At 41.5% G+C, this 23,831-nt stretch overlaps 1 pseudogene; it reads right to left on the bottom strand.

The window, feature by feature from the left end:
- Positions 1-2,747: 2,747 nt before the first annotated feature.
- LOC131410395 (glyceraldehyde-3-phosphate dehydrogenase-like) lies at positions 2,748-8,883 on the bottom strand (annotated as a pseudogene).
- Positions 8,884-23,831: the final 14,948 nt, after the last annotated feature.

Here is a 23,831-nt window from a genome sequence, read left to right as displayed (position 1 = left end):
GTACTTGCTTATGTTAAGATTTATAACATGTAATCCATCATTGTGTAATTATCTCCTAATTATTTGCTTAAGATTGGTTATCTATCCAAATAAAACTTTCTCCATGTCAGGAATTGTGCCTTCTGCTTGTCACACTATCCTATTCAGTAATGTGCAATACTAAGACATTAAAAAAATGAAGTTACTGGGGCTGGCCCAGTGGCCTACTGGTTAAGTTTGGCACTTTCTGCTTCAGCAGCCCAGGTTTGGTTCCTGGGTGTGGACCTACACCACTCGTTGGTGGCCATGCCGTGGTGGCAACCCACATGCAAAATAGAGGAAGATTGGCACAGATGTTAGCTTAGGGCGAATCTTCCTCAAGCAAAAAACAAACAAACAAAAAGTTATTATTTTGAGAAGTTTTGAGTATGTTAATCCAATTGAGTTTGTGCATGTATGGTGAAAAATAGTGGAACAAAAACAAATTATCCAATGTTTTGGGCACAATCTTTCTATTATATTATACACAAGTTGTTTGGAAAGATAGCCATACCTCTGCACATCACTCAAAGATATCTGAAAAAAAAAATAGGTTAATATAAATATAGTGGTTAACATAGAGTGTCTAAGATCAGTAAACAGATTGAACACGTGCACAGATATGTAACCAAATGCTATTTGGAGTCCACCTGGAGTGCACAACAATGACAAACGCCTCCACTCTCTCATATATAACCTTTAATAGTAGGCTTTTTTGATTATGTCTAGACTTTTTATAAGGTCTGAAGCCTTGCCTGTGAGGATTGATGTCTTTAATACTTTAGTTTCTTCATTAAACAGAATTTTGGGAATAGAGGTTATATTAAAAATGAACTTCCTTCAACTGATAATGAGAAATTAGTGGTTTTGGTTTCTGTTTGATTTTTGCTAAGCTGTTCTCCTGTCATCTCAAGTAGAATGAAAAATTTCGTGAAGGTGACAAGTGAGATAATCACTTTAGTTTGGTGTGAATGCTGTGGGTTGTAATTAGAAATGTAAAAATTATTAGTCTAGGGAAAAAAATGAGATTGATTTTCCTCTTGTGGTCCTCTCCTCTTGGTTTCTCTGAGATTTTGAGATCTTGGAAAGGATGGTCCAGGTGTTTTTGGGTTCTCTCCCAGACCTGTGGTGTTCAATGCTTCTCTTCTGTTTTTGGGGCTGAACTAAAAGCCACCAGGATGTTGAACGTATTTGACTGCCACCCCATGAGAGTGGATAAAAGGCATCTTTGCTTGAATTTAGTTATGTCTATGGCTCTTCGTTAGAACAGTTTGTCCTGGAGAACTGCAGCAGCCCCTTGGTGGCTAGCAGGTCCTGGCCAGCTTGGGGAGGTAGAGAGGCAGATGGGCATTGAAGGCACAGAGACCTTAAAACTGCATAGTGCCTGGCTGGGATTCTCCCATGGAAGCAGCCATGGTGGAGAGGGGGCAGAAGGGCTTGGCCTGATCAACACATCATTGCTCTTTTTCCCCTCTTTCTCAACCTCCACTGCAACATGAACTTTTGAATTGCTTTTCAAAGGTCAAGACTTACATATGGGACCAATCTACATAGGAATGATGGTTAAAATTGTGAAAGTGAAATATCTAATAAAAGAGAAGAGAATCAAGGACACATCTAGGGTGAAGGAGGAGAAGAGGAATCCATGTGAGAGTCTGAAAGGGTGTGCTTGGAAAGGTGGGAGGGAAACAAGGGAGTTGTGGTGTCCTGCAAGGCTAGGAGGAGAGCATTTCAAGAGCTCGGATAGAGCACCTGTGTTGAACGGAAACTGAAAATAAGGCTACTGCATTTGATATCTTGATTTTTTTTTTGATTAGATAACCTTGAGAGAACTGGGGTAACAGTGAAGAAGGTGAAGAAGGAAGCTAAAAGGGGCTGTAGAGAAATGCCTTTAAATAACAAAATGGCGGCAATACGGGTACATTGCTCACTGGAAGTGTTGGGTGTGAAAGGTTGGAAATATGATGTTAGCTAGAAGGGCACTAAAGTCAGGTGATTTAGGGTAGGGCATCTATGCATATTTCTGGATAGACTGGAAGACTCCACTAAAGAGAGAAGGGGTGAATATAATGTTACAAGGAGGACTCAGAGAACAGACTGGAAGAAGTGGAATCCTTCTAAGTAAACCTTAGAAACGAAGAAACTTCATTTCTTCAATAGAACCTCAGAAATGAAGGAACTCATAAGTGATGGCCCTGGTTTTCTCATTAAAGTAGAGGAGGAAATAATTCTAGCAGGAAGATATTTTATTGGGAGGTGGGGAGTGGGTCTAGGGAAAGCAACAGAGAAGAGGTGACATTTGGGTCTACGTCTTAGGTAGCATCATTTGTCTAGCTATTTCACAACCAACAATGCTCAGTGGTTTGCTTATCAGTGAGCAATAATGTACTGCTAACTCTTCATTATCGAGACCTTTCTACACAGCCCCTTCTGACTTCCTTCTTTGACATTCTGTTACACCAATTACTTCAAGGTTATCTATCATTTATCAGGTACACAAGGATCAGAGAAAGAATATTCAAGAAAAGGAAACAGTATTCACTAAAACAGAGTTGATAAAATGCAGCAAATAGGCCAGTATTGCTGAATTGTAGGATATTGGGTTGGATGAATGGTTAGAGGTGAGCACAGAAAAATAATCTGAGAGCTCAATTAGGAAGGGAAAGGCTGTACTAAAGAGCTTAGATGTGATTCTCAATGGGGAACTCATGTAGATTTCCTTCCTCTGCTTACAGTGTACGATATTGATTGTGCCGATGGTACACGACAAGGTAGCGTTCTTCAGGGGCTTGGAATGGGAGCTGTTTTGGGGATGGGAGTTGCTCAGTGTGTTGGGGGCTAGAGATGAGGCAAGAACTTCCCAGATGCTGAGAGTCTCTCTCTACCTCAAGACTATTGGGCTTGTTTTCCAGGGAAATCTTACTCCTTGGAACCACGTCGACCATGAGGTCTACCACCTGGTTGCTGTGGTCAAATTCATACTAACAAATAAGCTTAACAAAGTGGTCATTGAGGGCAGTGGCAGGCCCTGCATCAAGGCAGAGAAGTGGATGACTCTGGTAAAGTCACAAAAGACAATCTAGTCTTCAGTGTTGTGTAGGACGCTCTTTAGGGACCCTCCAGCACCTGCTCCACCACATTCTTGATGTCATCAGATTTAGCAGTTTTCCCTAGATGGCAGGTCTGATCCATGACAGACTCTTGGCAGTACCATTGGTTACAAGGATGATACTCTGGGCAGCACCATGACCATCATACCATGATTTTCCAGGGGGGACACCCGCAGTCTCTGGGTGGCATTGATGGCATGGACTGTGATTATGAGTTCCTCCATGATGTGAAAGTTTCATGGATGATCTTGGGCAAGATGGCCAAGTGGTTGGTGGTTCAGATGGCATTGCTGACAATCTTGAGAGAGTTTTCCTGTTTCTCATAGTTCACTCCCATTGCACATATGGAGGATCAGCAGAAGTGGTAAAGATGAGGACTTTTGTGGCTTCAACTTCAAGTGACCTCAGCCTTCTCAAAGGCAGTGAAGACACCAGGGGACTCCACACCAACGTCCCCCCCATTTGATGTTGGTAGGGGTGAAGCTTAATAGAGATTTTTAGGTTAATATACATAGGACATAACTAATGTGTTCCATGAAGTTGCTCCCTGTGATGAGTTCATTGGCATGTGATGGATGAGGAGCAGAGTTTGCCTAGAGGGCAGGTATGGTGTTGGGCTTGTGGCTGAGGCATAGGATTACAGGGTTATCACTTGGGAAGATTTGTCTGGCCAGGCTTCTCCTAAGTGTTCTCATATAGTTCAAGAGCCTAACAAGAAGCTCAAGTTCACATCAGGATAGGCCTATGGAAATTCTGAGAGCACCAGCCAGAACCAGGTCACCATTCCAATCCGACTGACTTGCAACCCTTTCTTCTGCCTATCCCATTCCTCCCCAAACTTGCCCATCGCTGACCAAAATGCCTGACTTGATATCAGGGGGATTCACTGCCTCTGTCTTGTGCCTTATGCACTTGGAGTTGAAGCTGTATGCCTTGATCTTTCCTGCTTAGCTGGTCATTGCTTAGCTGAGAACGAACTATTCTCAATAGTAACCTGATTATTATTTAGGTAAGCTGTCTGGCCGCGTGCCCAGTTGGGCGAGCAGTGCAGGATAGGTTGCAGAGAGACCAAACAAAAGACCCGGAGACCGCGAACGAGACATATAGGTTTATTGGGAGTTAATTACAGGGAGATCCAGCGGCGGCTGACTGGACAGAAATGTGCACCCGCAACTGTGGATGGAGGGGGTTGCTTTTATAGGCAGGGGACACAAAGGCTATGTGCTTGCCAAGAGGGGCTGTCTCTGGTATGACCAGCATTCCTAGGAACAGTAGCTCATGTGGAGGGGCTCTGTGTCCCTTTAAGACGTGATGTTCTTTAAGTGAGATAAGGTAAGATCTGGGCTGGCCAGGCCCTGCATTGTTACAAATCCCAGCAGCTGGGCGTCCTGCCCAGAAGGGAGCCAGAAGGACACATGGCTGCAATGGGCTTGTGGACTCTTGCTGAGCAAGCAAGGCCCAGGCCCTACATAAGTCAAGCATAATTCTTGAGAATTTAAAGGAGTATAAATGATGGCAGTAACAGCCCCCTCCCCGGGGTCTCTCACAAAATAGAGATCACTTATAACGAGGTTCTAACCAATAGATTATACTTCCTCAAACATTTGATGAAGAAATGAAGATTTATGTCTAGCGTTTAACATTATCACTTTGAGTTCCCATACTATCCTTTTGTTTTAAGTTTAAAAAACAGTATATTTTATCAGTTTTGAAATCAACTCTGATTCTTTTATTTATTTATTTTTTTTGTGAGGAAGATCAGCCCTGAGCTAACATCCATGCTAATCCTCCTCTTTTTGCTGAGGAAGACCGGCTCTGAGCTAACATCTGTTGCCAATCCTCCTCCTTTTTTTCCCCCAAAGCCCTGGTAGATAGTCATAGATATGTCATAGATGTCATAGATATGTCATAGTTGCACATCCTTCTAGTTGCTGTATGTGGGACGCGGCCTCAGCATGGCCAGAGAAGTGGTGCGTCAGTGTGCGCCCGGGATCCGAACCTGGGCTGCCAGTAGCGGAGCACGTGCACTTAACCGCTCAGCCAAGCGGCTGGCCCCTCAACTCTGATTCTTAAGCAGCTTTGTTCTGTTGCAGTAAGATTTGTACTTTATATCCTAAGTTGGGTGAGAAGTGATGCAGAAAGAGAACATCCTCACATCTAGTCATTAAAAAATTTAATCTTGGGTTTAATCCTTGTAAACAGGTTTCCCAGTACAACACTTAAATGCTACCCAAAGTGTAGATAAAACAAAATATGTTTTGGTCAGGCATAATACATTAGTAAAATGATAGTTTGTGTTATTTTTAAATGAGATAAGAGATGCATGATGGCTGGTAAATTGCCTCTCATTAAAAAATCACAGAATAAAACTACAACTCCTTTCTAAGTATTTATTTCTGATTTTGTACACTTTTTTGTTTGTTTGTTTGTTTGTTTTTTGTGGGGAAGATCAGCCCTGAGCTAACATCCATGCTAATCCTCCTCTTTTTGCTGAGGAAGACCGGCTCTGAGCTAACATCTATTGCCAATCCTCCTCCTTTTTTTTTTTTTTCCCTTTTTCTCCCCAAAGCCCCAGTAGATAGTTGTACGTCATAGTGGCACATCCTTCTAGTTGCTGTATGTGGGACGCGGCCTCAGCACGGCCGGAGAAGCAGTGCGTCGGTGCGCGCCTGGGATCCGAACCCGGCCGCCAGTAGCGGAGCGCGCACACTTAACCGCTAAGCCACGGGGCGGCCCAGATTTTGTACACTTTTGATGTACTTGTCAACCACAGTTATGTTTTCTGAGTTATTGAATAGGAAAGATAAGCAGCTTCATTGGATGAAACAAGCTGTAAACCAATTAAACTTTATGAATAGGCCAACTTCCCTGTTGCATTTTTCTGATAGCTCTTCTTTGAGTTTCATGGGCCCGTGTGGCTCTACCACTCTCCCATCCCATCAGCCTTCATTTATTGAAGATTTTGGCACCTAACTCACAGGAGTCATGACTTCCAGAACTCCTGCCATAGTTGTAGACAATATTAACATTCTGGTGAACAGCCCATCAAGCTTCAACTTGACCTTAACTCACAAAACTTTTGCTTCCATTCTACATGAGCCACCCATCTTCAACCTCATTCTCACCCAGAACTGCTTCATTTTTGAAATTGGAAACTCCAACATAAAAATAATCTCTGACCACAGCTTCTTAGTCATCCAGCTTTCACCCACCACGCCCCATTGAGTTCTCTAGTCCCTCAAGCTCCTATTCCCCTCATTGCTTCCCTCCCTTCCCTGGCTAGAAGCTTCTCTCCAATTGTTTTCCTGCCTGGGCCTTATTCTCCTCCAGTGGGACCAGCCTTCCAGGTCCTGACCTTGGCCAAATGTAAAATTGACATTTTCTGCCTCTATACCTAGCTACTGAATATTGCTGGAGGAAATCACAAGTTGTTGTTACCACATATTTTTCCTCCCCAAATCTCCATGAGACCCTCAAAGCAATCCTTTGGTGCTTCTCTAGGGGGCAGCCTCTCACTTTCTTCACAGGGATTATTCACTTTTCCTTAAGTCCCAACTCCCCGCCACCATCTCCTTTCTCACGCATGACATTGTCTCATATTTCACAGGTAAAAGCTGAAGCTTTCAGGGGGCCGGCCCCCGTGGTATAGCAGTTAAGTGTGTGTGCTCCGCTGCTGGGGGCCCTGGTGTGGATCCCCGGCACGCACCCATGCACCGCTTGTCAGGCCATGCTGTGGCGGCTTCCCATATAAAGTGGAGGAAGATGGGCACAGATGTTAGCCCAGGGCCAGTCTTCCTCAGCAAAAGGAAGAAGACTGGCATGGATGTTAGCTCAGGGCTGATCTTTCTCACAAACACACAAAAAAGCTGAAACTTTCAGGCATGAACGTCTCCACTCTTATTCTTCAGGGTCCATGTTTTCCCCACTATACCACTTGGCTGACACACACACTTAGATCTCAATTAGACATAAGGGGACTATGTTAAACCAGGCAGAACCAGGGTCATTATATTAGGATATTGGGAAACATCTTTTTGCAGTTACTTTTTTTAGTTTTACAGCAACAAGCTTTCCATCTCACAGATAATGTGAAATAAACCTGTACTAGGCACAGTGAACCCAATGACATCATCAACAAAGTCTCATTCATGTTTCCAAGACGTTCATTGAATGAGCAAATTAGGTAAATGAATGAACAAATGTGGTAAACAATTCCTGAAGTGAATTGATAAATTCACTTTATAAGTAAATAAATATATTTACTTATAAGTATAAGAAAAATTGTCTGCCCAGAAGGAGCTTATAATCTAATTCAGAAACATCTGAACAAGACATTATATAATAAAAATTTTGAACTGTGTGGAATGGAAAATTAGAGATAAGGTAATATATAAGAAGATGCTAATTATATAGCCTAGGTAGAATAATTCAAATATAAAGTTTTTTTGACTTGTTTTTTTGTTTTTGTTTTTTAATACAAGAGAGATCACAGCCCCCAGCACTGCATGTTTTAGATTCTCAATATATCTCAGGAAAGAAAGAAAGAATGAATATTCTTCATATTGCTAGAAGGTAAGAGTGTTGGACCATGAGGTTTAAGGCAATATAGAAAGAAAAAGGGAATCCCTTCTAGGCAGTAGGGCCAAAGGAAAACCATAAATAGAGACCACTGAGGGGACAGTGAAAATTGCCTCTGGGGAATGACAAGAAGACCAGTTTAACTGGAAGATTAAATGTGATGGGGGATGGGGGTGGAGGTAGGGGTGGTGCTTGGAAAGGCTGGGCGCAGAAATTTCAACTTAGGGACTAGTTTGTTAGAAATTTACTAATACTGTTGGGAACCATGTTGAAGCAAATCCTACGATGGTGCACTCATATTGGAATAAAAACCCTTTTGCTTACGATTCTGTGCTAAGAGCTTGCAAGAATAAGTCTTGTCTGATCATTAGTAAAGAGTCAATATCCTTAATAATTATTCAACAATCTTGCATATTGTCTGTCAGATGCAAGCTAATGCCCTAAATGTTTGGGAGATATAAAGATGTATTAAAAAACTCTTTTGGTGGGGGAGGGAAGGAATGCGTAAGCAGTTGGTAATACATCAACACCTGATTTATGACTACTTCATGCTCAAACGTGGTCACCACTAGGGGGCAAGTTCCCTTCCCTTGTAAAACCAGCTGCCAGAGGGAAGGAAAAAGTGCTTCCACCAAAGCCAATCAAAGGAAAAATCCCTGATCTGTTTACCAGAGTCACAGAAGGTAGTAAAAGTCTCTCTTTTTGCCAGTGGTAGGTTTAAATAGGTTTCTAACATTAATTGTATTCCCCCATTGAAATAGTGCTGTAAATAATGGTTAGGTTTGGCAGGATGATTCCAAAAGCGTATATTTTAACTAATCTTGATATAGTTAGAAAAAACAAAGCCATTATATATGTAGTAAATATTATTTATAATTTTTATGGAAAATTTTCCCAAGTACGAACTTTCAGAACTCAACCCATTTATATCAGTGACGGCCTATTACTTGAAGGCATTGAATAAATACCAAATGAACACAGGTATGTATTCACCCTGAATACTATCTTCTGAAATGTAGAATTACTTATTAAAGAAACAATAAGGATTTACCAATACAGTTCAAGATAACCTATTTTCCCTTTTATGAAAGAATAAATGTTCAGCTTTACTTTTGCGGGTTGATAAAGAGACCAGCCTCCTCTTCTTCACCACCATATCCAAGCACTTGATCACCATTGTCTGGGAATAAATTATAAAAGTTCCAGGTCAGGTTAAAAACGAGCTGTGCTGTGCTTATCAGACAGCTTCAGGCTCAGCAAATACCCTCTGTACTGCAAACACAGAGGCACGTTCATTGTCCATCAATTTTTTCAGACTGATTTGCTCCCAAAGCTATCACAGGTAGAAATTCCTGTCATCAACATTATCTTCAAATGGGAATGCCAGACGTCATTAGCAAGGTCCTTTACTCATTTTGTAGCAGTGGTCTGACAGTAAAGCCAAATGTGACCAAAGTCCATGGTCTTCCTTCCCCCTTGAGACCCAGCCCCTGTCAGGTTTCAGGATCAGTTCGGCGCCTGCTACTCCCTCTGCTAAAAGGCAGTTGGGATTATAAACCACTAATAAGCATTTTGTTCCTAGTTAAGCCAACAGAAGAAACACAGTTCTTATTTATCAAACATTTAAGACCAAATTTTTCCTTCAGTGTATCTTCATTAGGAAACATTATACATAAAAAACCCTGTTCCTGTAAGGCTGACTAGTTTTCTACGAAGAATGGCTCATCATCTAATTTGGGGCTCTCGATGAGGGATTATAAATATGGATGCAGGCAGGACCCTCAAGGGGTCAAGCAGCCTCCACCACAACATATATCAATGTTGTGTAAAAGTGTATTTTTGTGGAAGAGGGACTAGAGTTTCATCAGATTCTCAGGTTGGTGACTCCAAAAAGTTTAACAACCACTGATCTAGACACCCTATTTCTCTTCTTTTTGTTTTTCTCCTTGCTTTGATGTCTGATTAAGAGTACTGCCTTAGGGTTAGAAACACAGGAGTTGAAAGCCTGATTTTTTTTGCCACCTAACAGCTGTGCAATTGGGGAAAGTTTCTTAATTTCTCTATCACACAGTTTCTTCACTTGTTGAATGGCGTGATAACTAATTCCAATCCACAGGGCAGGTCGGATGTTAAATAAGATAGGACAGTGGTTCTAAATTTGAGAGTGCATCAGAATCACCTGGGAGGGCTCCTTAAAACAGAGGTTACTGGGTCCCAGCCTCAGAGTTTCTGATTCAGTAGGTCAAGCATGGGGCCTGAGGATTTGCATGTCTAACAGGTTCCTGGGTGATACTGATTCTGCTGGTCTGAGGACCACTCTTTGAGAACCTCAGCTTGCCCCCTGAAATATCCGTGGACACCTGACCGTTGTGATTTATTTGCCTGTTTCTTTGCCCATTACCTTGCTTGCCAGGGTAGGTCCTTCTATGGCTCTATTATGCAACCCTTCACCCAGGATCTAAAGTTCCAGCTCAGGCCTTCAAAGCTGGCATGCCTGCTGGATTTGGTCCAACCCTAGTAGTTAGGAAGAGGATGGGTTTTCATAGTTTTAGAGGAACACTGTCTACTAGAAATATAACGCATGACACATATATAATTTTAAATTTTCTAATAACCACATTAAAAAAAAGAAACAGGTAAAACTAATTTTAGCAATGTATTTCATTTGATCTAATATATTATCATATGATAGGATATTATCATATTAACATGTAATAGATGCAAGAAACTATTAATGAGATAGTTTACGTTTTTGGGGGGTACTAAGTCTTAGGAATCTGGTGTGTATTTTACGTTTCCAGAACATCTCAATTCAGACTAGCCCCATTCCAGGTGCTCAGTGGCTACTACACTGGACAGCACAGTGTTAGAGTGTTTGTGAGTGGGAGAGAGCTGGACTGTCCTGCATGTGTTCTCCGAGTGAAAACCCCCCAGAGAGTTCTTCATGCTACAGATGCTTTGTCGTGAGTGGCACAACCTCTCAAAAGGCCAGGTGTCCTTTTGTGAGAAAGTGGAAGGCCTGGATCTGGGATATTTTTATAGAAAGTTGCACGTTTCACCAGGCAAAGAAAACATCCTTAGATATCTGTTATGATGCTCTGAAAATATTCACATTTCCAAAATTAGGCTTTTCTTCCTTGAAATTAAACTCACAGCATACCCATTGATTCTGATATTCCAGTCAAGTCTAGGAGTGTTGAATTAGCTGCTTTTAATTCTTCCTAGGAGGGAGTCTGGGAAACAATTTTGAATGGAAATCTCCAGGCAAATTGCCACATAAGTAAGTTGAAGTCACCATCTTCCAATTCAGCTTCCCCCAGATGGCAGCCTCTAGTGCTTGTACCTAGGAAGACAGTGCCTGGGATGAGAAAACCTACTCACCTCAGAGAATTTCCATGGCAGATGTGGTTGAGTACTTCATTAATATAAATGCTCAATCTAAATTCACATTTTATATTTAGACAACATTGAAACTTCTTTTAGCCAATTATTCTCCTTTCTGCTCAAGTAGTAGTTGACTCATGGTACCTTACCTTCATAACATCTCAAGTTGAAGATCATTTTCATTTTGTCTCTCCACAGCTAAGTTTTTAAGATTCATAACAGAAGAGTTGTACTTTCAAAGTTTTTCAGTCTTGCCAAAATTCCTTTTGAAAATGTGACTATATTTCAGAGATCTATTTCATAGACTGTACAGACTATATTTCAATGTCAGATGTTTTGGATTTGCTATGAGATCACTGAAGTTGTGCCATTAGTTGAGAATAAGACTTGAGCTGTGATGTGTCTCTGACTTTCTCTGCCTGAACCTCTGACCACATCTAGGCATTTTTCAGACACATGGTTTATCAGGAAAGGATAATATTAGGTTGAACCATATGAAGCTACTGTTTTTGTAGTTAAAAAATGGTGGAATATTGGCAATTTCATGTAAGTAATCATAACCAGAGAGGCTGGTATTTTTCTTTTCTGTTTGTCTCCCATGCCATTTAAAATTGAGTAGTTAGGAAAAAAAAAAAAAAACTATGAATTTCAAATGTGTACTATTTCCGGTGGAAAAGAAATAGAGCAGAATGTTTTAGAGCTTAGGTTCTCAATCTTGGCTGCCTGTTAAAGTCAACTGTGTGATGGACATAAGCTAAAGTGATCCCCAATAAGTCATGTCCCATAGAATATGGCAAAGGTGATTGGGCCACCACTCCCTTGATTAGGTTACATTTTATGGCAAGAGTGACATATCACTCCCACTTACGTTATGTTATATAAGACTCTGTCTTAACAGACCGAAGCAGAGATTCTTCCTTAAAGAAGTAAGCTGCCATGTTGTGAGAAGGCCTATGGAGGAGGCCATATGACAGCAAACTGTGAGCGGCTTCTAGGACCTGAGACCAGTGCCTGGCTGACAGCCAGCCAGAAAATGGAGACTTCAGTCCCTGAGGGAGCTTGGACCTTTTCCCTGTCAGGCCTCTGATGAGACCATAGCCCTGGCTGACACCTGAATGCAGCCTTGTAAGACCTTGAGTTGAAGACCCAGATTCCTGGAACTGTTCAATAATAAATATGTGTTATTTTAACCCACCAAGTTTGTGGTAATTTGCTATGCAGCAATAGTTAACTGATAACTTTTAAAGGCTGGGGAGATTTTAAATTTCTAGATGCTCAGGCCATACCCCAAACTAATGACCTCAGACTCTCTGGGGCTGGGACCCAGGCATTATTTTTCAAATCTCCCCAGTATTGCTATGTGCAGAGAGAGCTGAGGACCACTGCTGAGAGAGCAGGGCTCTGAAGTCAGACTTGGCTTGAATCCTGGCTTCATTCACTCCTTGCTATCCAGGTGACCTTGAGCAAGTGACTGATGGTAACCTTTTTTTGCCTGTTACCTCATCTGTAAAGACAGTAATGTTACTTCCTGAGGCTGCATAGGGAAGAAATTTGATCATGTCTGTTAAATGTTCAACAGTGCCTGGGTCACAGGAAACCCTCAAGAAAATGTAACTTTTCACTATAACTCTTGGGTGATGAGAACAGCACCTTGTCCAACAATGCAACTGGACCCTCTATTAGCCTACTTGGGCCGCCATAAAAAAATACCACAGATTGGGTGACTTAAACAACAGAAATTTATTTTCTCACTTCTGGACTCACTATTTGGACTTCTGGAGGCTTGAAGTCCAAGATCAAGATGTCAGCAGATTTGGTTTCTCCTGAGGCCTCTCTCCTTGCTTGCAGATGGCTGTCTTCTCACTGTGTCCTCACATGGAGAGAGAGAGAAAGAGCTCTGGTGTCCCTTCCTCTTCTTATAAGGACACCAGTCCTATTGAATTAGGGCTCCAACCTTATGATCTCATTTAACCTTAATTACCTCCCTAAAGGCTGTCTCCAAACACAGTCATATTAGGGGTTAGGGCTTCAACATATGGATTTTAGGGGGACACAATTCAGTTATAACAGACCCATATATAAGCATAACATCAAAGTTTCAGCAGGACATTTTACAGCTAAGGGGACTGTAAAGAGGTCCAAGGGACTTCATTTGTCAGTTGTTTTGTCTGTGATTCTAGCAAAGTTCTCAACATGCTTTCACAGACTTCATGAAATTCTGCACTTTTGCAGATTAAAAAAATTTCAATTTGCAATGAATTTGCATTGTATTTCCAGATATTTACAATATCTGATAATCAGTGAGAGGCTGATCTGCCAATGAAGGCATATGTTCTAGTTTAATGCAAGGAAGGATATTTGTGTAGAGACTAATTTTATAAGTGGTAGGTTCATTAGTGAATTCCTTAATGATTATTTCCGTAATATGAAAGATCAGCTTTGGCTGGTCTTACTGGTACTCCCAGGGTATTATTCTGATCTAGGCTAAATAACTTTTTTTTGTGAGGAAGATCGGCCCTGAGCTGACATCTGCCAATCCTCGTCTTTTTGCTGAGGAAGACTGGCCCTGGGCTAACATCCATGCCCATCTTCCTCTCCTTTATATGGGACACCGCCACAGCATGGCTTGACAAGCGGTGCGTCGGTGCGCGCCCGGGCTCCGAACCGGCGAATCCCGTGCCGCCGCAGCGGAGCGGGCGCACTTAACGGCTTGCGCCACTGGGCCCGGCCCCTAAATGATCTTTAATTAGCAGTAGCTACTAACTTGGACACTCTGCTCATTAATTATTAATCTATTTTCTTGCTCCTTCTTAATAAATCTCTTTAAATGGTAATCAACTATTTTAGTTGTAAACAAGTATTTTAATTTACTCAAAGTGATATTTTCTGAAATAATTCTTCCGTAATCTTCTAGTAAGGTTAAGAGATCTTTATAATGGGAGTTAAACCCGTTATTTCATCTGCTTTGTAGTTTGGATGTCAAAATATCAGGTTTGTATACATAATCACTTTGCTCAAAAACCTTTAATGGGACCTAGAGACAAAAGTCACATTCCTTTGCCTAGATTTAACCTACTTCTTAATTCCACTACTTTCCTATGGACCCTCCAGTTCAACCATACCGGGGTTCTCATGTACCGCCAATTTGCTGCGCACACTTCTATTCCTCCAGCTGAAAATACTTTCTTTCCTCATCTTCTCTGGAACAAATCCTATTTTTCCTTCTAGATCCATCTCCATCTCAAGTCTTCTCCTCCTGATACTGAGAGCGACCGTCTCAGCTGCAGGTTCATTTTTCCCACCTGTCGTCTCACAGGGCAGCTATCATCTGGTCCTTAGCTATGCCAAATTGAAGTAATTTTTTGCAATTTGTGTTCCTGTCATTAATTGACTTACTCCACAAATATTTGCTGAGACCCCTCTATGTACCAGGTGCTATGGTTAGAGCTGAGGGTCTAGTGGTGAAAAAGATCATTAGCCCTCATGGAATTTGCAGTTTAGTTGGGTAGGTAATCATTAAATAACATCACCCCCCGCCCCCAAATCTTACAAATATCTGTATGATAATTTTGATGGATGGAATGAAGCAATGTACAGGGTGCTAGAAATGAGGGATCTAATCTTAGAAAGACAGGGAATAAACCCTTGCCCTCCATCTACTCTGATAAAGTGATATTTAAGCTGAGGATCAATGATAGGTTGGAGTTTGCCAGTTCAAAGGGCTGGGAAAGCTATTGAAGCTAAAATCAATGGCCAGGGCAAAGGCCCTGAGGCAGGAAGAAGCTAGGTGGACCAAAGTGGTAGGAAAAAAGTTGTAAATTCCTTGAGGGCACAGTCCATCCCTTAAATCTCTTTGTATCCCACTGCCATGCCTTCCCTGCTCATGGGGGGTACATACTTGCCTCTAACATAGTGATGTTGGTGAGTAACACTAGTATTTATTGACCCGAGAATTAGGATATAATTTTATATTCTGGTCGTTTTTCAACCTTGAGAACAAGAGTACATATGACAATTTTTCTAAACTCATGCCTTCATCTCTTTACCAGCCCCTATTCAGCTTAAAGTATAGCAATGAAATTTCTTGAGAATTCAAGCCCAAAGTAACTACATCATTGTGTGAAAGCCTAACTATGATATATAAATAGACTTTGTTTAACAGTTTTGAGAGAAAAAAGTACACTATTTCTAAGTGGTTAACAAATAGGATATATTTTCTCAATTCACCAACTTTAGCAACAGCATTGTTTTAAAAGGAAGTAGGGAAAAAATACTTCTGAGATTACTTTTGGAAATGCACCATATGTCCTACTGATAGTGATTATGCTAGAAAATAGAATCCATACTTACTTGTGAATATTTTCCAAGGCCATTTATAGAAATAGGTAGTGTTCAAGACAAAAACTGTGAAGTGCCAAAGTCCTACTACTGTATGCTTACTGCCATTAGAATTTATTTATGCTTTGAAGATATTACTTCAATGCTTTTACATTGAGTCGGCTCAGAGAAAAAAATTACGCCCGGTTTTACCATCAGAGTTCTCACTCAGTCACCCAGCTTGCACCGGACTTCTTGACATGTTTCTTAAACCCTTTGATAACTGCTCTAGGCAGTTAGGTAAGAATCTTCCACTATCACAAAGCAAGGCATCATTTTCTCTTGCCAATGTCAATGAGGTTCACACAGGCAAGAAGTCTGTTTGATTTCTTTGTGCTTTCTCAGAAAGAGTACCCAATTTATGTTGAAAACTTTAAATGGATCTCTTAGATGGTTTTGCTCATGGAGAAGGAGCCCTTTAATGGATTCTAACAAGAGCTTTCTCTCAAGGCCTGTGAGTTCTGAGAAACTCAAGAAAGCTTCAGGAGTCACAGCCAAGGGTGATAATGAATGGGCTGTGAAGTTCTCCTTTTCCGTTTGATGCATTGGAGTCGTCTTTGATTCCCCCCACCCCCGTTAGCCCATATATACTATTTATCAGCAGGTCCTATTGATTCTTTCTTTCAAGTATATCTCATATCTATCCACTGTTTCCACCTAAGTCCAGGCCACCATCATCTCTTGCCTCTTAATGGCCACTTTTATCCACCTACAATCCATTTTCCAGAGTAGCAAGAGTTTCTTAAACGCATACCGAAGCATAATCCGTATTTAACACCTTTGATGCATTTTCATTTCACTTTGAATAAACTCCAAGGCTGTAAAATCCTAATAAAACTTAACTGTCAACCTGCTCTGGCTTCTGCCTCTCTCTAACCTCATTTTATGTCACTCTCTCCGCTGTCAGCAAGCTCCAGCCTCATTGGTCTTCTTTCTACTCCTCAAGTATGCTAAGCTCTTTCAACACTCACCACAGGCTATTCCTTCTGCCTGGGACACTGTTTCCCCTCTTTTTGCCGGGCTGGCTCCTTTCATTTTTGAGATAGCCTAAATGTTTCCTCCTCAAAGAAGACTTGCTTGACATTCTGTCTAAAATACAACTCCAGCGGATTTACAGATTTGTCTGTTCACTTTTATTTTGGGTTTGTCTCCCTATTAGAACATAAGCTCCATGCAGGCAGAGGCATGTCTGTTTTGTTTACCTTTATATTTCTATAGCACAGGGCCTCACATAATAGGCCTTTCATTAATATCTGTTGGATGACTGTGTGAGCAAGTAAGTGAATGGCTGAGAATTCCTCTGGAAGGTTTCCTGCCCTGATAGGCAGGGCATCAGAGGAACTTCTGAGGAACTCTGCAAGGACCTGCCTGCCTAAAAGCATCTATCCCATTAAAGCTATTATGGTCTGTTGTCCCTTTTGCACAACTGGAAATACTTCTCCATCAGCATTACTTCTCCTCTAAGGCATTGTCTTAGAGGTCATGTTAGAAAGCAAAATGATCTCTGCAGGGGCGTGGTATTACAGGAGTTCCTTTAGCTTCCTCCATTTGTCTATTAGCAGAGGTTAAGTTAATTTACTGTGTTAGCTAACTTTTCTCCTTGGAAATCCCAGAGTATCCTGGCTAAGAATGTAGCTGCAGGACAGGCAAGATCCGTGAGAGGGGGCGGAAGAACAGGACTGCGCCAGGGTGGCATGAGAAGCCTGCCCAGGGAGAGTTTGGTAAGGATTAACATATTGACAGGGGAGCACGAACTTCTCCAGATTGACATTTTGACCTTGGGACAGCCCTGTTCACCAGTCCACCCATCTGTGATTGGAATGTGACTTGGAAACACTCTTTGACGGTTTAGAAATGGCTTCAGCTTCAATCTGCCTGTACTGAGAGGAATCCCAAGACCAGGGAAACCTAAAGTTCTTTCTCCTGGGGAGACAAAGAACCAACACATGCTTAGCCTTAGCCAAGTGTCCTCCAGGATCCTCTCTCAATGACTGGCCATGCCAAAAATGATGATACAAAGGGCATTTGAACCTAGGTTTATGGTGTTCCTGCTTTGGACTAGAAAATGAGGTTTCAAAAGCAAGAGCCTTTCTTGATTACGTTTTGGCTTTTAAGTATTCGTTGACGTCAGCCATTTTTATCAGTGCTAATCTTTTCTACTCCTAGATACACTTCCCCTCTTCTACTGCCTTTCATCTCAGGAAGCCAAGAAAAAATAATCTTATAAGAACCAAATTAAAAGAGGTAGAAATGGGAAGAAGATTAGAGTAGGGGGACTCATGAAGGGAAAATTCTAGTGAAGGTTGGGCATGATGAGTTTGTACACATGTCACTGAAGCCATTTAAAGCTTGATTAGAATATGTTCACTGAAAGATACAAAGTTTTTAGGTTGCCAGGGTAAGCTTGGATGAAGAGTTAGAAGTCAAGGGCCTCAAATTTTGGCACCCTAATTGGCGACATTCCACTGGACATTTCAACCTTGAGCTCTCCCACCAGTGAAGCTGCCCTTGAGAAGTTTCTCTGTAACAGCCCCAACCCTAACTTTTCAGCTGCACAGGGCATTTGATATTTCTGCCCTCATGTGTGTCGTGTGGTGCCTTTAATGAGTCTCACTCTTGTTCACCAGAGACCAGATGATTCTTGGAGGACAGGGTACCTGCAAGGTAACCATTGGTGCATGAGGTCTGGTGCAAAGCCTTGTAGATTTCCACACTCCAATTAAGCCTGCTAAAAACTGGAGGATGGACTCCTGGGCTCATACCAGGTCTGCCATTTCCTGTTTCCCTCCTCTGTAAAAATCTATCCATCTGGCATTTTGTTCCTCCTTGCTAGGCCTGGAACAGCTGAAACCCTCCCTGAGCCATGGCTTCCCCTGGGACTTGAGCAACGTCAAGGAAGTGGAGCTGTAGTAGCCCCTCTGAGGCCTGGATGGCCATCTCTACAGAGGTCCACCCTACCTGGGCTGTGGCCTGGAGGTCTTCACCTAGAAACACGTGCCCCATCTCAAGTATACCTACAGAAGTTCTACAAAGTTCTACCAAGGAAACCTAGGCCTTGCCCTGACTAGCAAACTACCGCATACACAGATGGTGCCTTCAAGGAATGTGTCCAGATAGGAACTTGGGACATGGAGTAATCACGACTTAATTTCCTGAACAGCCAAGTCTCACCTACTCTACTCTGTGCTTTATTTTCTTGGTGCTTCAAGCCACCATCCTCATTGCCTATCAGTGCCCTTGTCTTGCCCTTTTGCCCCAATACCCTATCCTGTCTTTTCTGCATTCCAATCTCTGTTTCCCTCCTGAATATAATTTTGTCTTTTTCCTTGACTCTGCATTCACAGATAACTCTTGGGATAATACTCAATCTAATTCTACTTTGTTTGCTTAACATTATCAATTCCCTTTTGGTAAATTATCTTCAAGCTAATTGTATTTTTTATTGTTTTATTTTCCATTTTGCTTTTTAAGCAGGAAGAAGAGGTAATAACAATTGCAGGGACTGCCAAAAGCGTAATTTATGTCATAAACTAAGACAAGGGGTGGGGGTGGGGCATAACTTTTCCTCGTAATATCAGCTTATGGTGATAGGCTTAGAGGCTTTTAAAAATCCCTAAGCCTGCCTTCCTGTAATTTAGAAGAAGCTCATGCTCAAATTCTTGCCTTTCCCTTCAGGATAACAGTGAGTCCAGTCCCAAAGACAGCTCAGGAGAATTGCCAGAGCGTTAATATTACTGTGTAGAGTGAATCAGGCACTAAATGAGGAACATTACTCTGGTTTTGAGCCTATAAAATGACCTATCTTTATACAAGTTGTATAAATCAGGCATAATACAGAGAAAAATGTGGATGAAAAAGTCTACCTAGAAAAGGGCTTCTCAGTATAAAAACATAAAGTTTAATGCAAGAAAATCCTTAAAAAGCGTTGACCTTTGCCTTGAAACTCACAGATAAAGATTCAACTAAGAATCTATAATAGTCATTAGAATTTGAAATATGCCAAATGAGCTTCATAAAAACTCAAAAATTGGCTAATTTCTACAAAGCAGGACTTTGATATGTTTAGCTTAGTGTATAAGTCTTTGTACTAAAAAAATATTTATTGTGCCCTTCTTGGATGCCAACCAAAGAGTTCAGCTCTGGGTATACGAAGGGGTACAAGACATAGTCCTGGGGGGAAGACAGAGACTTAGCAAATGATGACAATATACAGGGTGATGAGTGCTTTGGGAGGCCATAGGAAGGAGCAGCAAATTTTACTTGGGAGTTAAAGAGGACTTCAAAGGGGAAGTAACATTTATGCTAAATTTTGGGAGATAAATAGAAGTTCATCTGGTATACAAAGTAGATGAGGGCTGTTCCAAGCAAAGAGAACAGGGGCACAGATACGTGAAAGAGAAGTGTGTGAAGAACTGCAACAGTTTGGAATGGCAAGAGTGCAGAGCACACGTGGGGTAGGGCGGAAGCGGAGTAGAGTAGGCGGTGAGGAGGGAAAGGGGCCAGGTCATGAAGGGCCTTATTGTTCTTGCAAAGGAGTCTAAACTTGATCCCTGAGATAATGGGTTTCACCAACCAGGGGAGTGATGATCCTAGATACATTGTAGGAGCATCACTAAGAGTAGGGTCAATTGGAGGAGAGCAAGACTGAAGGCATGGAAACTAATTAGAAGAATATTGTAAAAGTCCAGGATAGAGAAGATAGGGACATAAATTAAGTAGTGAAGTGGCAGGAAAAGAAAAGAAAATATTAGGAAAATTTTAAAGAAGTGAACCGACAACTTGGTGATTGATTAGACATAGAACAGGAGAAAGAAGGAGGAGTCTAGAATGGCATTTTTATCTACTTTATTCCTTGATGTGATTCCACATCCCTGTTTCTTCCAATTCTTTGTTGGTTTATTCAATTAACATGTATTGAGGGTCTATTACGTCACAGGTGTCATACCAAACACTGAAGATACAAATTCACTTATTCAACAAATATTTCATAGGCATCTGCTCTATGTCAGGCACTGTTCTAGACTCTCAGAATCCAGCAGTGGATAAAACATATGGAGTCTGTTTAGATAAAAAAAAACAACACACAAAAAAACAAATAGAGGAAGAAAAGGTTTCTCTTGTTTAACTTGGCAGGTAGCAGAGAAGACAGCTTCTAAAGCAGCTGCTTTGAAATGACAGAGCAGGCACAGGATTTTACAGTGTTATGAGAAGGAGTCAGTCTGAGAACAGGTAACAGAAATTCTGATAATAGAAACCAAAGCAAAATTGCAGACACTCTGGCTTTCAAGTTTTAGCAGGATATTGGTGATACGAGTGGGGATGAGCAAGAACAAAAGGACTCCAGCAGATTCCATGAGAAAGGTACAAGTGGTTATTTCTTAGTAACTCAATCTTAACTGAGGGCCAGTAGGATGGAAAAGTCATTATGAGACCAGCAAAATTCAAGATAGTTCAAAAAATACTGGCTTTCAAATTCTTGACCTCATGCAGTTTACCTCTAGCGGGGAAATCAATGATAAACAAAATAAGTAAGTAAATTATATAGTGTATTAGAAGGTGATAAGTGTTATAGAGAGAAATATAAAGCAGGGAATGGGAATAGGGAACACAGTGTGTGTGTGTTCACACACATATGTGCATGTTGTTTTATGTGGGATAGTCAGGAAAGGACCCACTGAGGCAATGACAGATGCAAATAAGAAAATGTGCCTATATTCAAGGAGCTCAGTCTCCCGGAGGAGTCAGATAAGTGTGGTACCATGTGAGACATTCCAAGTTAGGAGAATGCATGGGATGGTACGGGAGCTCATGCATTGGGTACCTAACCCAGTAGGGAAGTGGGGGATGGTTAAGGAAAGCATCTCAGATGAGGTGCCACGTTGGCTATAACCTGAAAGTTGAGTTAGAATAAGTTGAGTAAGACAAAGGACGTGAAGGATTTTGTTCCAGGAAAAAGGAGCATCATATGGCAAGACATAAAGGTATGATGGTTTGGAGCTCTCAGGGAACTTCCAGTAGCTTAGTATAACTGTGGAGGGGTAACAGTCAAGAAGGGAAAGGCTGGATCATGAATGGAATTGAGCATCATAACAAGGAATCTGGATTCAGACTGAAAGCAATGTGTGTGTGCATGTGTGTATGTGTGTGTGTGATCATGGAAAGATTGTAAGTACTTAAAAAGATTTTAAGCAAATAAATATTGGATTTGTTTTTATAAAGATCAGGCTAATGGTCATGTTAAAGATGGATTAGAGAAGATGAGGGAGGAGAAGAATCCTATAATAGAGTTGGGGAGACCAATTTAGAGGTCACGAGTAAATTCAGGCAAGAAATGAGGAATGCCTGAAAAAGTCAGAGGCAGTGGTATTTGAGAAGTAATAGGAGGCAAATTCAGGAGCTATTTAGATGATTTCTGTTGATGGCTCACACTCTCAGACCTTCAACCCCATTTCCCCATCCATTCCCTTCATTGTACATGGCTGGAAGCCCAAACAAACTCTTCCACTTCAAAACCTCAGCCCACATAAATCAAGCTGCCCAGCTTTGGTGTTACTCAAGCAGCTGCTCAGAAACCACTGCCTCCTGTAGTTTATGATGTAAAGACTTTCACTGAGCATCTGCTGTGCTAGGCATTGTGCAGGGGGATATGCAAATGAGTAAAACATAGTACTCACTCTCTGGAAGTTGAGTGGGAGAGGAAGACAGACTGATAACCTCCATCAAGTACATTATGGCAAGGGCAGAAGAAAAAATAGGTGCCCAATAAATATTTGTGATTTCAAGGATTCAAAAAAGTGTTGCTGGAATGTGAAGAGATGCCAAACTCCGCTTGGAGCTAGAGAAGGCTTCACAGAGAGAAAGACACTTGAACTGGGTCTTGAAGGATGAATATGCGGTTTCCAGGGAACACAGAGACAGCATTCAATTAAACTGGTAATGGCAATAGAGACAAGCATAGTCAGCTGTGAAATTATTTTTCTGTTTTGAAATCTAGCTTAGGTCCACAGCTATATTCTGTTACCTAAATTCAGCCTTCTGATTAGGCAGGAAGGAAATGATTTCATTCTGAAGGCAGAGACATAAATAATCACAGAAAACCAAAAATATAAATGCTATTTATTTCTGGTTCTTCTGTTAATATATAATTAACATTTAGAATAAAGATCTAGGGGGAAGCTAATTCTAATATTTGAAATGATTGAAGAAACTGATTGAGGAGAGTCTAGGAAAGGCCTGGATCTTCCATAAGCATCTGAGGAACAGGACTTTAAGAGTTAAACCAAGAATCCCAAGTCCCATTTCTTTCCACATCCGCCATGTCTCTCCTAAATGAGTCAAAAGTATTAAAACAGGCACTAAATCTAAGTAGCCCTAAAATGATGCCGTTTGACATTGTAGAAAGGCTTTCAGGCAACATGAGCGCGTGAAGTTAGCCCAGGCTAGCAGGTGACACAAAGGAGTTGGAGACGACCGAAGCTTGAAGTGTCCACAGCCAGAAGCTTCCCCATCATTTCTTCTCTTTAGCTTCTTACCACACTTAAAATAGGGCTCAGATTGCAAACCAACTGCACATATCTGAGAAAGCAGTGAAAACCTGCCAGAGGCAAACGTCAAATTTCGGTTAACACTGAATGAAGTTGTAGAAGCTTCTCTCTGACTCAAGCAGTTATAGATTTGCATTTGCTAAAGATGCAATGTGAGAATTGGGTTTGTGGTAAGAATGTTAGTACCTGGTTCTCTAGCTGCTGACATTCAACCAGAGATAAACCACTGTGTCCTCAGAGCTAAAGGATGGTACATACTCTGCAATCAAAGGTTCAGTAAGTATTTACATCTACAACTTGCTTTGCCCTTCCCTAGGTTATGTAGGGAATGTAGAAAGAAATTTAAGGTATATTTCCAGAGGGGCCTCAACAAACAGAGACCAATTAAGGATACCCTCTCCCTCCCAAATATTACCTAGTTTTGTCTTGGTCTGCCACTTGCAGGAAGAGTGCCCAACAGGGACTGGAAAAGTTGGAGAACTCCCTGGAAGGGGTCAAGCTTACCCTGGCCTTGGGGAGTTGGAGGAGTTGGGAGGGATTGGAGAGGGAAGGAAGGCATTCCAGTTGGTAGGGGAATGGGGACAGGACAGGATAGGCATGGGGCAGAGATAAGAATGGCCCTGTATAGAAAGGACATGGTTCTGTCCATGAGGAAGGTGCATTGTAGTGCAGGAGTGTTAATAGGTAGGAATGGAACCAAATTCTGAAGGTCTTAAAAGCTGCACAAAGGAATTAAGACTTGGTATAGAAGGCAGTAGGAGCCATTGTCGGTTCTTGAACAGGGTCTCAAAATGGTAAATGGTGGATGTGTTTGGAGGAT

The sequence above is a fragment of the Diceros bicornis genome, chromosome 9 (assembly GCF_020826845.1).
Source record: "Diceros bicornis minor isolate mBicDic1 chromosome 9, mDicBic1.mat.cur, whole genome shotgun sequence".
Lineage (NCBI taxonomy): Eukaryota > Metazoa > Chordata > Mammalia > Perissodactyla > Rhinocerotidae > Diceros > Diceros bicornis.
This window is presented reverse-complemented; position numbering and strand designations above follow the sequence as displayed.